Source organism: Papaver somniferum, chromosome 6, assembly GCF_003573695.1.
Source record: "Papaver somniferum cultivar HN1 chromosome 6, ASM357369v1, whole genome shotgun sequence".
NCBI classification, from domain to species: Eukaryota; Viridiplantae; Streptophyta; class Magnoliopsida; order Ranunculales; family Papaveraceae; genus Papaver; species Papaver somniferum.
The window spans coordinates 75,564,112-75,577,759 of NC_039363.1; the positions used below are offsets into that span (position 1 = coordinate 75,564,112).

The window sequence follows — 13,648 nt, forward strand, 5'->3', positions numbered from 1 at the left end:
TCTAAGGTCGATTAGGGGTGTACATCGGGTCGGGCAGGCCAGCCCAAGCCCGATTGTAGCATAGGCCGGGCCATACGGGCTCGTAGTCCTTACTACCCATTAAGTTTAACAGGCCATGCCGGGCCTGGTAGTAGCAAAAATTTAGTGTCCATGGCCCGTCCATACCCGTGAAACAATACATGCCAGACCAGGCCGGGCAGGCCTCGGGCCCAAGAGATAGTTTAAAAATTAAAAAAGAATATAGTTTAGTTTTCTTTTTAGCTTGATGAATGATGATACATCTCTAACTCATTCAAATGATAGTTCAAGCAATTCATATTCATTACTGTGAAATGTAAGTCAGATTTTTCTTCAACCTCAATAATTTGTCCAAACTTGAAATTTAATTCCTAGTGAAATCCATCACACCGGTAGAAAACTTTATTTCATGTCATCGGACAGTCGAGTCAGGTAAATAAACAGGCTACCAGGCAGGCAAACAGGTAGGGCTCCAATTTTTGAACAAATACCTGGGTCCGCCCACTTATAATTATCGGGCAGGCCGGGTAAGCCCATGACAGACTGTCGGGCGCCCATGGGCTCCTTCGGACCCGGGCGGTACACAACAAGCTGCAGGCTTCCGGGTATTTTGTACACCCCTAAGGTCGATCACCCTTCAAAACCTTCACAATTCAGACCAATAGGAGTCTGTAATGTAACATATAAAATCATTTCAAAAAATTTAGTCAACCGAATTAGACCTATTCTCCCCTTTTTAATAAGCCCTTTCCAAAGTGCTTTTGTACCACAAAGATCAATACACGACAATATAGCAATCGCTGGAGAACTCTTTCATCATATTAGAACCTCGAAATCCACAAAAGATCCAAAAATAACCCTCAAACTAGACATCCAAAAAGCCCATGACAGCCTAGACTGGGAATTCATCAAAACAACTTTTACAAAACTTGGATTCCCATCAGCCTTTATAGACTACATTATGCTTTGCGTCACAACAGTTACGTATTCAATCAAAATAAATGATACACCGTATGGATACATCACCACAAGCATAGGGATTAGACAAGGAGACCCACTATCTTCCTATATGTTTATCATATGTGCTGAAATCCTATCTACAAACCTGGGAAACCTTGAAAACCAAAAATTAGTTTCAGGACTTAACATATCACAAAAAGTACCTCCCATAATTCATCTAATGTATGCAGATGATCTTATGATTACCTATAAAGCTTCATATCAGAGTAACCAACACCTTAAAACCCTCCTCCAAGCCTATAGCTCCTCTGAAGGGCAAGTAATTAATACTACCAAATCGGTAATCATTCATCACCCTAATTTATACCAAATCAAAATAAATGATCTTCAGCAATTCTTTAATATGCCGACCACATCAAAACCTCCAACCTATCTAGGCATCCAATTTAAACAAGGAAGAGCATCAAATCGAACTTTCACTCCCCTCCTACAAAGATTAGCCAGAAAAGCAAAAGGATGGATGATAAAATGCCTAACTCCAGCCGGAAGATTAGTGCTCATCAAAACCTCCCTAACCCCAACCTACAATCACATAATGCAAACACAAAGCCTACCCAAAAATATACACAAACAAATAGATCGTATCACCAGAAATTTTTTCTGGTGACATGACTCAACAATAAAAAAACTACACCCTATATGATGGGATAAAGCAACAAAACCATTATCCGAAGGAGGATTAGAAATAAGGAAAAGCAGTGATAATAATAAAGCTCTTCTAATGAAGAGAATCTGGAACTTACATGAACAACCTAACTCTATATGCAGAAGTCTATTCAGCGCAAAATACCTTAAAGAACAACCAATTTTTCAAGGAAGCGTTTCCATACCCTCTGCTTCCATCCCTCAATGGAGACAACTCGCATCAATTATCCCTACCATGTAAAACTTGATTTTCCATCGTATTGGAAATGGGTTAACAACTCCGATAGAAGCGAATTGGATTCCACATTCTCCCAATCTAGACCCGACACAATGCTACCCAAACCAAACAGTAGCAGATATCATCGACCCAATCTCCCACTCTTGGAACCATGAAAAATTGAACACACTTCCCAATCCAATAATTCAAAAAATCATCAACAAACACCTTCCCCAAAATAATACCCCAGATAAAATTATCTGGCCACACTCAAAAACTGGAAAGTACACTACATCTTCAGGATACAAATTTCTAACCCATGGCCAACCAACCCACACACCTCTACCACCTACCAAATTCTTGTGGACCTTACCATGTCCACCAAAAATTCGGCTTTTCTTGTGGAAAGCCATCAATGAAGGATTACCAACCTCCTCTCTCTTACATCGTATCCACTTGACCAATACAAACATATGTCCAAGATGCAATACTAATACGGAATCAGTAAGCCACCTTTTAATTCATTGCCCTACGACAACTACTTCTTGGAACAACTTATTCAATCAACTTAGAAATACACCAAACTCCAACCCCACCCCGACCTTCACCTTAACTCCACAAACAACCATATCACAAATCCTGCAACAACCATAATCTCCTCCTTCGGTTTTCTACTATGGACCCTATGGCTATCCAGAAATGATCTAGTTTACCAACAAAAGCAAACAACTTCGGAAGAAATCTTAGCATGGGCATAAAAACTGCAACAAGAATATTTCAGGGCACTGCATGCTTCACCACCAATCATACCAGGAGATACACCAACATTCAACCACCCAACAACAGATAGAAGAACAACAACAATATCGGTAGGTTGGTCCACTCCGAACATCAACTGGATAAAGATTAACACAGATGGAGCAGCCAGAGGCCACCCGGGGTTTGCAGGGGCGGGATTCGTCTGTAGAGACTCTGATGCACGAACGTTAATAGCATTGGCTCAACCACTGGGAATTACCACTGCCCTAACTGCAGAAACCTGGGCTTTACGTTTAGCCTCAAGAACAGCAACAGAGAGACAATGGCCTGGAATTCTCTTTGAAAAGGATTCAGAGAACCTCCTGCGTTTCATCACATCAACCACCATACCACCTTGGCACATAGCGGGAATGATTGAAGAAATTAAAAGTAGGCTTAGGCAAATCCCGCAAGTCGCCATACAACACAACTACTGGGAAGGAAATCAAGCGGCGGACGGATTATAAAACCATGCAGCAGATGGAAGCCAAGCAGGAAACTATTCAACCAAAATTTGGGACCAGGAAATCCCATCTTTTATCAGTCACATTTTATTTCAGGACTCTTTTTTTTATAGAAAAACTTAAGGCAAAAACACCTTAAGGAACCATTAAAACTTCATCAACACCATTATAGAGACCATTACAGAGATAGTGTATGCAACAGAAATTACAAGGATAATATGAGAAACAACAATTACAGATCTGATGTAAGAAACTTGAGCAGATTTGACTAATATGGACACTAAAAACTCTAGAGACATAGCAAAGAGAATCACCCAATTATAAAACTAATTGAATCATTTCCTTGTGAAGTTTAGATGGTATTATTTGGAAAGAACTGATTTCTTCCAAATCAATTAACAATTTTGCACAAGGTAAAATTGTTAGGATCCAAAAACAAATCCATCCATCTCTCAGAGTTTTGGGTGTGTGGAGATGAACAACCACACATAGCACTCCTTTCCTAGTCACGAACAGGAGAGGCAGGATCATACAATGATCCATTTTTTTGTAACATAATAACCTAAAGGAACCCAATACAGGGGTATTGATTACAAATAAGATCTTGCTACTTCGTCTCTTTGAATCAGATGTTATGTTGATTGATCTTAGAGTTGAGTATGTGATTGTTGTTGTTGTTTCTGTGATTCTTCTTGTTGATTCTGTGATTGTTGTTGCTGCTGTAGTTGAAACTCTTGTGATTGTTGCTGCTACTTTTGAAACAAGTGATTTTGTTGCTACTATTGATCCTGATTTAAGAGATGCTGAATAAGTATTGAAAACAGAAATTTTCCTCCCCAAAGAGGGAAAACCCATCAATCCTAATAACGAATCTACACAAACCAGAGAAGAACTACTCTACAGCGATCTAAAACTTAAAGGATGGAACCCCACTAGATTTCTCAAAGAAATCAGTCATATTTAGACCAATGAAATCAAAGCAGTAAAAGAAAAAAAGGCAAAGGGAGAATATGGTTTGAGCTTCTGTTGCTCAGATCCGCTCCAAAAGAGCAAGATCCGAGCCATTTTATTTCAGGACTCAGTGGGTACCACATGCCCACGAAAAGTTGTAACTTAAATTTCATTAGTACAAAACAAAGCTAGGAGAAGTTTGCCTTTGTTAGTGGTGGTCAGGATTTGTCCAGACAAAGATAAATCAAGGGTTGTGGTTCTCCTGACCACCCTCTACAAGTTGCACACGTGTCATTAATTACAATATTATGAATGAAAAATGAATACTCAAGTCAAGATATAGATTTTCAAAAATTATAACGGGGAGGTTCGAACTCATGACCTATTGTGTCATAAGAGTGGCCTCTAACCAGTGTTCTACCTTGGTTGGAATTAATAGAAAAGATAAATTAACAGTGGTGGTTTGTTCAACTTAAATATCATAATTGCTTTATTAATTAGTGTTTCACTAATTGCACATAATAAATAATCTATTCATTATAAAGTGCTCTTTAATTAGTGTTTCACTAATTGCTCATAATAAATGAGTAATCATTTTTTAATTATAAATATTTTATTAATTAATTATAATATTTATTTCTATTAATAAGTAATTTTGATAAATAATATCAATAGACATTTTTGGCGACAATGAGTAGTAGAAGAGGTGGAGGCCGAAGGTTTAGTGGCGGTTAAGGTCGGAGCCAAGCTCAATTATATTTATTTTTGTTCTTTTATCGTAAAATGGGATACAAAGTCCATTTTTCTCATGTATCCATCTTGCCAAGAATTTTTTCTCCCTCTTTCCTCAAAATCCTGGCTCCGCCCCTGGTTTGTGGTGGAAGAAGTAGTAGAAGAGGTGGAGGACGAAAGATTAGTGGTGGTTAAGGGCGGAGCCAAGCACAATTATATTTATTTTTGTTCTTTTATCGTAAAATGGGATACAAAGTCCATTTTTCACATGTATCCAACTTGCCAAGAATTTTTTCTCCCTCTTTCCTCAAAATCCTGGCTCCGCCCCTGGTTTGTGGTGGAAGAAGTAGTGACGGTGAGTGTTGGTGAGTAGTACTGGACAATATTAATTTTATGTTGTCGTTACAACATCGATAACATCGTAGTGTGGAAGATGTGGTTGGTTGTTTTTAACACTTTTGATAAATGAAGGTACCATATATTTCAGGGATGATATCATACAAGACAATATTTTCATGATCGTAGTTGGATCACCCAAATGGTACCCCTGTTATCTTTGGTACTATATCGTATAAATCGTGATTTTTTAATGTTAAAATAAAATTGATTGCAATACAAAAAAAGAATATATATACGGAAATTTTTTTATGAAACTAATCAATTGACGACATTTTGTTCAATCTAAACCTCATACATGGTATTTGTGATTGAAAATTAGAATTGCGTCCAACAACCTACATGGGGTGGGAGGCAGTGATGGTGGCAGTGGTGGAGTCAAAAATTGAAATTGAGGAGGCCTACTATTTTTTTATTTAAAGAAACATGTAAACTTTGGTTGATTAAATCATAAATATATATGGACAAAGTACTATTTATAAAATAAACTAAAAAATTTATGTAGTTATTAAAAATTTAAGGGGTTAGAGCCAGGTTAGTCAACCCTTGGCTCTGCTACTAGGTGGTGGTGGATAAAAAAAAAGGATTCATATGGTTTTATGGTGGTGGCGGGTATTGGTGAACAAAAACATATTATGCTAATTTCGTAACGCCACAAAATATGTAACGTTATATTATAAGTATAAAACGTGGTTGATCATTCTAATGTTAAAATAAACTCGATAAAACACATGTCCATTTTAAAAAATTGGTGCAATCAATTGCCAACTTATATAATAACTAAACGAACGACACGAATCAAAATCAGAACATATGAAATTATTTATTATCGATTTGTCTATGTAATTGTGGTCAGGATTTGTCCTTGGCAAAGATAAATTTACCGCTGGGGTTTGTTCAACTTAACCATTTTTAAATGTTTAATTAATTAGTGTTTCATTGATTGTTCATAATGATTAATTAAATTTTCATTATAAATGTCCCTTTAATAATCTAACATAAATACATAATTTTGTTAATAAATAATTTTACTAAAGATTATAATAATTCTAATGGTGGTAGTGGAAGTAGGGTTAGTATAAATGGTGGCGGGTGTTTGTAAATGGTGGAGGCGGTAACATTACTATTGATGGAAGAAATAGTGGCGGTGGATGGTTTTTATGGTGGTGGGTGTTAGTAATAGTAGTGGATAATAATAGTTTTTGATTTTTAGTGAGCTTTATTGACCGAGTAAAAAAAAATCTTCACAAAACATGCAACATTGTATTGTGAAAGATGTAATTGGTTGTTTTTAGCACGATTGATAAGGACAAAAACCAAATATTTCGATGATGATACCGGAACGTATAAGACAATATGATCATGACTGTTGGATCACCGAAACAGTATCCGTATTATATAAAGGCAATTGGTGTACCCGCGTAAGAGAACATTATCGCTCTCTCAAGTACTATTACATTCTTTTTCCTGAAAGACCATCAATGTCGAGTTGTTTCGCGACAACTACCTACAAAGACAACAACTTTCACTCAATTCCCGATATAAAACCTTATTGACCGGGAAAATATATTTGCATTCTAAAATATTTTTTTGAAAATTATGTTTGTTCATCAAAATCATCATAAAAAACTCTAAATCATAAATCTAAATTTCGCCTCCGATGTTTATAGAATATTTTTTATATTTTACATTCTCAAATCATGCGACCTCTTGATTACAAATCAACAATATCAAATTGCGGATCAATATGTATAAGTTTCATTCACTGGATTAGAAGGTATAGTAGATACAGATGGGTAGATCACACAAAGCAGAACATGAATGAGAATACTTCAATAATTTGGTCAAGAAATAAAGTCAAAAATTTAAGATTAACTTTCGATAGGACTAATTAGATCGGCTTCGATAGGAGCCGACTAAAATATGGATTAATAATAATTTCCATGTAAGACAATTGCAAAACATAGTTTGGCTAACTCTGCCTCTGTAAAGAATGGTCAAGATTTGTCCTTCCTTAATTGCTATGTTATGTGAGAAGAAGGTGATATCTAAGATTGAGGTACAATTTAAATATATTAGATTCGTACCATTTACAACTGGACGCTTTGAAAAAAATTGACGTGTTGTTATTATTATTACAGGTAAGGGATACATTGACCACACTTGCGCAAATATCTTACTTAGCAAATGATTTGTGTTGCATGTACTTCTAGAATGCAACGAGGAATTTGAGGAAACAAGGCACCAGAAGCAGTGTCCGTAGTATTTTGGATATAGTAACTTAGACCTGATGTAATACTTATGTTCTTTTTTTTTAGTTTTCCACGATCTATTTATTTAAGAAAAATGAACATTGCAAATACATAACATCAACAAAAAATTAGATAGATTGCGTTTGAAAATAATGGCTACTGATGGTCCGGAAACGACAAAAGAAAGGAATTGTTGTAGAAGAATTGTTGGGATATACAATGGATTACTTGATACGAATGAAAGAGGTATAACTATTTCGATTCTGAAATCACATAAAGTTCACAGTAGAAGATGACATCAAGTTTAAAGTTAGTAACAAACATAATATGGCTAACTAAAATATTAAAAACAAACATGATATATAAACTTAGAAAGCCGTGGGACTTAAAGAAGCCAATTTTGAAAAATACAATGTTAGAAGGCAACGATCCACAATACCATAATTTTTTTTTTATAAATATTCAACGTAGAAGATGTCAACTTTTGGTAAAGGATCTATTGACAACCTACTAATTTGAAATAGGATCATGGAATACAATATGTGTTCAAGGTTCTTTATGAGGTAATGTGTCGCCAGATTGTATTCCAAGTGAAGGCAGGAACATATAGAAGTGACAAAATGTCCAAGACTTTTGAAGTTACCAAAGCCTTTGTTAAGACGAACTGCTGGGCACAATACTTTGTTGAAGATTTAATGGCAGAGGTTCGCATATATACAATCCCTTCGAAAAGGTAATGGGTACACATTTTAAACATTGTCATCTAATGGGTGTTGAAAAATTACAGGAAAATCATGTCACATTGGAGAGTTTATATCATCCGTTCGATGAAAAACAAACAAACTATTCTCTGCCTATTTGGAGGATCGACAACGTGACCATGATAGATGAGTCAGCTGGAGTGAAATAGGAGCACGGGGAGACTTTTATGGACGATATTGATTGGTTGATTTCACTGAGATGAGCGCTGCTGACGACATATTTCCAAAAAATATTTAAACTTCCATGTTCATGTAGAGCATTATCTCATTATAAGCAATGAACCTAAATAAAAAAGTGTGTGCATGTTAAGATTATAATTTCTTTCGTTTGAGCAAATCTCCGGCGGTAAAATATTAAAGGAAAAAAACAAGAAAAAAAGAGAGGAAAATCCCAACGATTTTTATGACAAACCCATATTAAATCAGAGTTGATAAGTATTCGGGACACAAATTATACGATATATTAAAAATGAACCAACATCATGGCCCGTGCCGTTACGACACGGATTAAGGGCTAGTTTTCTAATAAAATTCATGCTTCAAAAAAAAAAACAAAAAAAAAAGAGTATTTTGGAACTGTACTTATAAGGTTGTGTTCACCTTCCTCGAAATTTCGTGGCTTGCCGAAGAGGAGATTTTGATATCTGCGAGTGCATAGGTTTCTTACGCTAGCTGCCTAGCTTTCCATTGGCAGAAGAGGACAAAATAGTTAGCATAGTCGTACGCAGAGCTTGGAGCCTTGGATGCAGAAAGCGAACAAGGTCTTTGCTTCAAAACCCAGACCCAACGGGCTCCTACTTTCTTTTGTCCAAAGTGCGAGTAGAAAAGTATTTACAGCCCCAGTTTACAAAATAATGGGTAACAAGTAACAACACACCATTATCCACACCGGGGAGAGTATCGATTTCAATTTTGGTATCACATCAATTCTGCATGTCCACCCACCCATTGGAGAGTCACGGTTGTGATCCATTGGATTTGTCCCATCAATATTCAATCCAATATATGATGGATTTAAATTTTGGTATTCGCGTCAATTCAGACCCTCCACCCATCCATTGGACGCGTAAATCTAATCTAATAGATTTATTTTAATGATTATTATTATCTGAAATGGATGGAGATAGAACTATGAAGCATCCTTTAAAAGTAATTTAACTTGTGATAAACTAAATGAATATCAAGCACACCCATGTAAAGATGAACATACTTTCACAATATTCTGATTATAGTTCTCTGATCGAAATCACGATCTTAGTTTGATTACTCTTTAATTTAGGTAATCTGGTTTGTAAAGTCAGGGTTTCCTGATCATCTTCCCAAGTCGGTTGAAGAACAATCACTTGGAGAGAATCAAAATAGAAAGAAACAATGTACAAAGTAAAATATCTATTACTGAAATGTTATTTTTACATTATGAGTCTTTTTGACTATTTATATACTAGTTGACCGTGCCATAATGGCACGGGGTGGAAAGGGTGCTGGTGCTATGACTAATGCTTTTGTCGGTATGACGGGTTGATATTCACCAACATAATGGCACAGAATTTGGTTTGCTTTTGAACGTATAAATGTATCCATCATTCAATTTCTTATCTTCGCGTTAAACCCTAGACCAATTTGTATCACAAATAACATAAAAGTACCGCATTCTCCAAAAACCCTATGATGATATAACACAGACTACAAAATGTTGAAAAAGAAACAATCGTAAAGATATGAATTCATGTATTGTTTTTCACTGTTTTAGAAAGGAAATGGAAATGCAAATATATGTGCCTAAATGTATTCGTGACAATTCAATTCAGTGCGATCAAGTAACATAGATATACCGACGACTTATCACTCCGTATGGTGTAAAACTGTGAAATTCCTATAACACACAATCTATTCCCTCCAAAGCCATAAATTAAAACCAATGTAGGTCCGAATAGAATAATCCTGCCAAATCCAAGTGCCCATTCAATGCTGCAATTAACACAAACTGATATAGTCTAAGTCCTGATGCCAAACTCGGAAGATTGATGTCCATGAGTAGACCTGGCAATAAGTCCTGATGCCGAACTCGGAAGATTGATGTCCATGGACCATGAGTATAAGCATGAAAAATATTTTGAACTTCCGGTAGATCCAACTATCATACAATTGCAGGGTCTGGTCCTGAAGTACCCATCTGGTGCTTCTAAGATCACAATGACTACTTTAGGCACACGATGGATGACAGTGAACATGGTTGTTAAAAAATGCTTAGTTAGTTGTTATCATTTCATTGACATTGATAAATATGCCCTCTATTTCGTTATCGTCATGGGGCAGCGTGATAAAAGTACTTTGCGAAGAATAGAAGACTTACACATACTATTCATTGAGATGGTTCTTAGAGGCTTAAGACTTCACATTCCAAAGTCATACTCTGAATTGCATCAGCACTTATGGCATCCTCCAGTTTATCCCTTCATAAGAATGAACCCATGATATGTTTCTAGAAACCACCAAAGAAAGCAAATTTCATATGGAATTAAACCATTAAAGATCAACTTACTTCCCACAAAACACCTTCTTAAACTTTAGTAAACACCATTCATAATCTCAAGCCTAAGAACTGGAGCTAGATCAGTAAGTCTCGGACTTCTTCGTGGATGACAAGTCAGTGAATCCATCCACAATAGTAATAGAAGATGTTAATGCAATAAAAAATGTTGGTATCCTGTTAGACATTTAGGCAAACAGGTGATGTTCCATCAAAAATGGCAACAGAAACATGGATAGAACAATAACCAAATTCCAAAACAACGGAACAAATTCAATGCATGAGATTGTACTACTCGAAATCCCAAGTCTGAAATTCCAAAACTTAGTATCTAAATTCAAAATTCGTCATTAATTTTCAAAAGGAAATGAATATAGCAACAATAAAATTAACATACTGAGAAAAGACTTTTTCCCTTTAATTTGCAAGCTGAGATTAAGAAATTCAATAAGAAAGTCATGTAACCCTCACCTGAACTCCTCAACCTTGAGTAAGTTCAACACATGAAAGTCAGAGATCAGTTAATTTTGTATAAACACATGGCTCCTTCAAGAATCCACAGCAAAAATGAACAAACGATTAGAAGTGTGGAAGAAAACAAATTTAATAGTTAACCCCAAAATGAAAATTAAGGGATTTGATTTTCTAAGTTTTAACTTTTAACTGAAATTTTCAATCCATACCCATAATTAACTCTTCAACTCATATCCAGAATTCAATTCTAAGTTAAAAACGAAGAATCGAATTGAATGTATCGTGAGTATATAGGGTTTGTGAATTGAATTGAATTGAATCAAAATACACCGTTAATGGTGACTTTATGGTAGCGGTGTGGAAAGAAGAGACTGAAGTTGGTGATGGTGGTGGTGCTTCAATCAGTTCACCCATTTAGATGTAGAAAGCAGAGGACGAATTAGTGATGGTGATGGTGGTTCAATCAATTCACCCAATTCCGAATTTAGGGTTACAGTATAGAGATGATTGAATATTCAATCAACCAAATCCAAACTCTGTAATCTAAAGTCGAAATCTAGTAAAGATTAATCGAAATTTAGAGTGGGAAATTGATGAAAATGAAAAGTTCGACGAAGAAGAAAGGATTCAAGAGAGGAATTTTTGTTCTTCGTTTTTGTTTCAGTAGAAAGATTAATGGAGATAGATACTTGCCCCTGGTTTTGATGAAATCTACGACACAAACAAAAAGAAACTCAAAAAACACGGAGGGGTAATCGCGTCATTACGTATAGCGCATTAGTCTATATTGCCCTTACATCTGTAAGTATTTACACAACTTTCACTGATGAAAAAATTGAAGGACAGTTCCTTTGTCCTTACATCGTTGAACCAAAAGTTTGGTTACACCGAACAAATCATTTTGCTTTATATTATAGATTATGCGAATACAGACATTCTGGGAATGCGAATATTCTGCGGATCACGTGTCACGATCTTAGTGGTTGTCTACAGAATAACTGTGTAGCCCTCGTTATACAGAAAAACCTAAGGGACAGAGGATACTTTCGCATATTTACTTTATCTTATCCCAAGAAGGGATACCTCGACGGCCAAGATGGATAAAGTAAAGCCTAGTCTAGAGAAATGCAGCTGGCGAAGGGACAGAGTTAGATGACGCATCTAATCAGCATTAAATGCACAAATCTCTTATCTACACGCATAACCAAAGCACGTGGAGAGCAGTGACGTGGCGGAATCTGACTGGCAAAGGTTAGCGGTGAACGAAGGTACAATCTGTACTGAGGCTGGGAAGTTCCCGAAGGAACGTGGGTCAGCTGAGGTGGCATAGTTCGACTAGTGAAAGCACGCGAAGAACGAAGGTACCATTTGTACGGAAGGTATATCAGGAAACGATGGATCCAAAGACAACAAAGATATACCAGGAGCAGAGGGGGTTATAAATACCAAGCCTCACCAACAAACTAAGGGCATTGAATATCTAGTAAAAAATATCTAGTCTTAAGCTTATACCTCCTTAATGTTTAGAACTTAAGTATTTACTTAAGCTTGAGTTCTCTCTATTACTTTGGGAAACATTTAAGATCTTTGTAACCACCATAACTTAATACAAATAAATCACTCATTACCTCGTGGACGTAGACAAAAGTCAAACTACGTAATCTCTTGTATCTCTTGATAACTTAGTAGCTTTTACATTATATTTGAGTTCTTAGTTACTATTGTAATCTTGAACATCTTTTATTACTTAGTATTATCAGTTCAACAGAGGTATCGATACTAGTTAGCATCCGATTCTCTGAGTTGTATACATTACGTAGATTATGGGAAAAATTAGTAGTCACGGTTTGGCGCTAGAAGGTTTTGCACACCAGCTTGAGTTTTCATATTTCGTCATTTATTTTAACTTACGCATCTTCTTTAACGAAGAGATCTGAGTTCAACATCGATGAATCGCACTCTCTAGTGATTTGTTCGTCCATGTTTTCGTAATTTCTTGGAGTTCATACCCTCTAAAGACTCTCTATTTTACAGATCTACAAAAATTTCTCCAAAAACGTACTCACAAAACGTTAAAACTTTTGTTTTATACTAAAACAACCTTTTTCGACAAGACATCCTTTAGATCTAAATACATCTGACCGCAGAGGAATCTCAGTAAGATTTAAGGAAAAAGATCTTCTAAAGCATTTAATAACCTCGTTTTTTGGGATCTGACACCCTTTTTAAATTAGTTTTCAACATTTAAGGTTGTTCTTTACAAGGGTGTCATAAGAAATTTAATACCTATCTTTCCAGACGTCATTTCAGTCTTTTTTCTGAAAAAGCGGCTCAGCCGTCTTCTGTGTCAGAGCATTAAGTGCTACTTTTGACAAAAGCACCCAAGTAGA

General features: G+C 36.0%; 1 long non-coding RNA gene across 2 annotated transcripts; it reads right to left on the minus strand.

Annotated features, from left to right (window-relative positions):
* Positions 1-10,490: 10,490 nt before the first annotated feature.
* LOC113288022 lies at positions 10,491-12,117 on the minus strand. Of its 2 annotated transcripts, XR_003330428.1 has the most exons (3): positions 11,468-12,117; positions 11,256-11,330; positions 10,491-10,961 (listed from the first exon to the last, which is right to left on the minus strand). It is a non-coding gene; the product is annotated as an uncharacterized LOC113288022 (long non-coding RNA). The 2 variants fall into 2 exon arrangements; XR_003330427.1 differs by having other exon boundaries at positions 11,256-12,117.
* Positions 12,118-13,648: the final 1,531 nt, after the last annotated feature.